Source organism: Apium graveolens, chromosome 3 (genome assembly GCF_009905375.1).
Source record: "Apium graveolens cultivar Ventura chromosome 3, ASM990537v1, whole genome shotgun sequence".
Classification (NCBI taxonomy): Eukaryota; Viridiplantae; Streptophyta; class Magnoliopsida; order Apiales; family Apiaceae; genus Apium; species Apium graveolens.
The window spans coordinates 129,677,518-129,682,532 of NC_133649.1; the positions used below are offsets into that span (position 1 = coordinate 129,677,518).

The 5,015-nt window shown below is 36.4% G+C and overlaps 1 non-coding gene across 1 annotated transcript; it reads left to right on the forward strand.

Annotated features, from left to right (window-relative positions):
* The first annotated feature begins 366 nt into the window (after nt 1-366).
* LOC141715539 (small nucleolar RNA R71) lies at nt 367-473 on the forward strand. Its single transcript, XR_012572298.1, has one exon. It is a non-coding gene; the product is annotated as a small nucleolar RNA R71 (small nucleolar RNA).
* Nucleotides 474-5,015: the final 4,542 nt, after the last annotated feature.

Sequence of the window (5,015 nt, forward strand, 5' to 3'; positions counted from 1 at the left end):
TTCACATACTGAACAGATTCATTGATAAGAGAACACTGATCCATAGCATGAGAGCCTGCACAAAGCTCACAGACACTAGCTATTTGATTTACTCTATAGTTGGCTAAAGAATCGACCTTCATAGACAGTGCCTGTAGCTACGCTGCAATAGCTGTAGCTGCATTAACTTCCAGAATACCTGCTACCTTCCCATGCATCATCCTTTGAGTTGGATTTTGATACTCGTTTGCAGCCATAGTTTTAATGAGATTATAGGCCTCAATATAGCTTTTGGCCCACAAGGCGCCTCCAGAAGCTGCATCGAGCATGGGCCTAGATTGGGCCCCCAAACCATTGTAGAAACCCGTGATCACCATCCAGTCAGGCATACCGTGATGTGGACACTTTCTCAACATCTCCTTGTAGCACTCCCAAGCTTCACACATAGATTCTCCTTGTTGTTGCGTAAATTGAGTAAGAGCACTCCTCATAGTTGTAGTCTTGGCCATTGGATAGAACTTCACCAGAAACTTTTGCACAAGATCTTCCCAAGTAGTGATGGACCCAGCTGGTAAAGAATGTAACCAGTCCTTAGCTTTGTCCCTCAGAGAGAATGGGAAAAGCCTCAGCTTGATAGCCTCATCGGTAACACCATTATATTTGAAAGTACTACAGATCTTGACAAAATTCCTGATATGCATGTTGGGATCTTCAGTTGCAACACCTCCGAAAGAAATAGAATTCTGCACCATCTGAATAGTGCCCAGCTTGATTTCAAAAGTATTGGCCTGAATAGCCGGATGAATGATGCTTGACTGAATGTCATCAATTTTAGGCCGAGAAAAGTCCATAAGACTTGGATCAGCTTGAACTATACGATCACCCATTGTTACAGGTTCTTTCTTTTCACTCTCTTTATCCGAATCTTCAAAAATCATCTTCTCCGGAAAGTCAAGAGCTGTATCTGTCTCCTCAGCCGTATCTAGATTTCTCTTGCGGGTGCGAGAACGTGTTTGAATTAATGCCCGCTAGAGTACCTGAAACACAACCAGAAGCAGTAAGTAACAAGTTTTAATCAATGAATCCTAATGACCACTGATGGCAAGTACATAAACTAAACAAATTAACACCGAGTCCCCGGCAGCGGTGCCAAAAACTTGTTAGGCACAAAGCATGTGCTAAATAAATCACGCAAGTATACGCGTTCACAAGTAATATAGAATGATTTCTAGTTCGTTCCCACAGAGACTCTGATTAATTATATTTAATTAATACTTACTCACCAATGTATGATTATTCTTCAATGTCAAGACAATAATAATTAAGGTTGATTAACTAATATTAACTACGATAATTAAACACTTAAATTAATAATATTAAACACACATGAGATCATAACTTCATTACTACTTCATTCAATAGTCATTGTTATTACCTTTGGCATGTAATGGTGATGATATTAATCGAACAACAGGAAACTAATAAACGCCAATTTTCATTGTACGAATACCATTCTACCAAGCATCCACAATTAAGATAGAAGTTGAATAGGCATCAATTATGTTGAGACCCTATATGTCTACAAAATTTGACAACATAACGATTTAAGCGCAAGTTATTCATTATGATTACACAGGGCAAGTAAAACGGTTAGAGTTACCCACTAATCATGCATACAATACACGAACCTATGCTAGCATGGCAAGTTCTAAATCTCAAGATTCACTGTCGCTTCACAAGAGATTAACAGGCTATCTTACATGTTCGCGACGCACATAAGACGAATAAGCACAAACTATGCTAGACATCATACAATCACCACATACCAAGGTATTAAACAATTAACTAAAGAAATCCATAGTAAATCTGCTATGATCCCATGATTACGATTAGCCCATAATAGAACTCATCGTCACTATGGGTTCATATGAAAACTTGATAATAAAATAATGATATAAACTAATAAAAATACTTAATAAATAATGAAGTACATCACAAGAGTATTAAGGTTCAAAGAATAAAGAAAACTAGCATCCACTGTTACAACGAATTAAAAGAATCACAAGATAAATGTATGCTTCCTCTTCTTCGTTGTTGCATGCTAAAACGGTCTTCTTGATCTTCTTGCCTTCGCTTCTTGTTACTTGTTGTCGAAAACGTCTTCCAAGATTGTTTATATAATAGCCCAAAAGAACCAGCACTAACAGAAGCCCAATAGAACTCGAATTCTAAAAATCATATTCTGAAATTACGCACCCAGACGGCCGCCTCCTCCTTCCAGGCGGGCGCCTGCTACCAGGCGGTCGCCTACTCTCATCTGTCGGGCGCCTGTAATCCTTCTGAAAAAATTTATTATTTTTCTTCTGTTTTTTGCTGAATTCTTCGCATATCAACCCGGGACTAATTCCAAGCACTTCCTTAAGCTTATTTTGATGAAATCCACCTATCTACGCAAGTTATACCCTGAAATGCAAAAACACTCGAAAATGCATTATATACATAAAATACTCGAGTTCAAGACACCAATTCAAGCCGTTATGAGACGTTCTAAGTGGTATAAAATGCCACTTATCATCTACACCAAGGTATCAGAAGAAATAAACAAGCTCTGGCATAAAAATCTATCTCACTTGATTTTCAAGGAAATTAACATCTTGTCAAAAAGGAGTTGGTAAGAAACAATCTTAAGATGAAGCTTGCTCAAGTTGTAGTTTGTGAAGTCTATCAGAATTAGAAAATGAAGAAACTACTCAACAAGAGAATCATGTAAGTGGAAGCTCATTTCATACACCTGAGTTTAATTGCAAATCTCAGGGGGAGAAAGAGGATCTTCAGATACTGGAAGGAAGCTCAACTTGGGATTATGGTATCCCAAGGGAATCAGTTTTGAAGCTGTTGGTTACACAGATGGAGATTTTGTTGGATGCAGGGTTGACAGAAAGAGTTCCAGTGGAAGCTGTCAATTTTGTCTTTTCAAAGAATTGTATCCTGGTTTAGCAAGAGCTCATTTTAGTACTAACAGAAGAACAATTAGCTGACATTTTTACTAATCCTTTGGATGAAACAACCTTCACTAGACTGGTAAGTGAAATTGGATTGCTTAATTCTTCATCCTAAGGCAAGAACTCAGCTATTGTTTTGCAGAAGATTATTCTCCAGTAAATCAAATTAATTATTTTTTTTGCCACACAAAATTAATCAAAATTAATTTGATTAAATTGGAAATTAACTGAAATATGAATTATAAATATTTCAGAAGTCTCTGCATATTTATTTTTCAAATTTAAATTTAACTAAGAATATTTCAAATTCTAAGTAAACTGCTCAGTTGTTAATTTACATTTTTAATATGTAAATTAATATAAGGAAAAATTATAAAAACCAAAAGTATAGAGAGAACTGAGTTCTCAATAAATAAAATTGACTTCTCGACAAGTCATTTTAAGACTTCTCGAGTGAGTCCTCGATAAGTCAATTTACTGACTTCTCGAGTGACTTCTCGATAGGCTTAAAGATGACTTATCGATAAGTCTTTGTAGAGTCTTCTAGTAGTGCTAATTCACAGATTTCTCTACAAGTATAATCTTTGACTTATCAATAACTCAAAACTGAAATAATTTAATTTAATAAATTATTTTGGTAAAATACTTTTGGAAAATTCATTCTAATTTTATTTTGAATTTATTTAAATAAAAGTTAGAATTAATTCAGTCCACTTTTTGGACAAACTGGGCATTTATTTGACATCTCGATAAGTCAATTTTGAGTTCTCTAAAAGAGTAATTTATAATGACTTCTCGATATGAACTTCACTTCTCAAAATGACTTCTCAATAGATAAACTCCAAATGTCTATTTTTGAGTTCTCAACAAGTCATCTACTTTTACTATAAATACCCAGACTTCTCGATACATACACTTACTTACATCTTTCGAGATCTCTAGTGACCTAGCTTTCAATCCAAAACCGATTTCTCTCTCGTTTTTCATCATTTCTCAGAAATTTTTCTTACCCATTCATTCTCATCAATCAACAATGGATCAAAATGTTGCAAGGACATTTATCCCAGAGAAAGGAACTAACTATCTTGCTTTTACTGACGCAAACCAAGCCCCTGACAGTTTCAAGGGGTTTGTGAAGCTGCTGGCTGAATCCTATCTTGCAGGTGCTTTGACTGCTAACCCAGTTCTGTGTCTAGATGTGCTGCATGAATTCTGGACTACAGCTGTAGTGAGGACTGATGTATACAACAACTCTCTTTCTATGGTGGTGACATGCACAATTGGAGGCCAACTAATAGAATTCAATGATCAAGATGTGAATAGAGCTTTGGGGCTGCCAACTGAGAATCTGGTGGAGGTACCAACTCCTGATGAGCTGACTAAGTTCATGGACTTCAGAAACTATGGTGGGAGAATCAACCTGTCAAGTTTAAACAGAACCAATCTAAGGAAGAAGTGGTCTTTCATCTTTGACTCAGTAGTAAGGGCCTTTACTTGCAGAAAAAAAGGATATGACAACATCTCACGTGTTGTGCAAAAGCTGGTGTATTCAATTGCCCACAACAGACACCTGAATGTTGGTCTGTTGATCTTGGAAGAACTTGCAACCAGGCTAATTATGCCTCTGACAGCTAGAGGTAAGGAAATTTTCTTTCCTAGATTTATTATGTCTACTTTAAATAATAAAGTAGCTGACATACACCTACTAAATGGTATAGATGGTACTAAAATAGGCAATTATAATCAAGTGTCCAAAATAATATTTGGCTCACTTACTACAAAGAATAAGGTCAATGTAAGTCTGAAAATCACTCCATTTATGTTGGAGAGGTTTAGGACTTATCCTTATCCTATGCCTGACATGAGATCTAATGCTTAATCTAGCACATCTATGATTCCTGAACCTATGGAAGTACAAACATAGGATCACCTACAGGGATCTTCCCAAGCTACAACCATTCTTTCACAACCTTTAGAAGCTAGGGAACCAACTATCTCATCCTCTCAAAAGGGTGAGGTCAGTAAAAAGAAGAG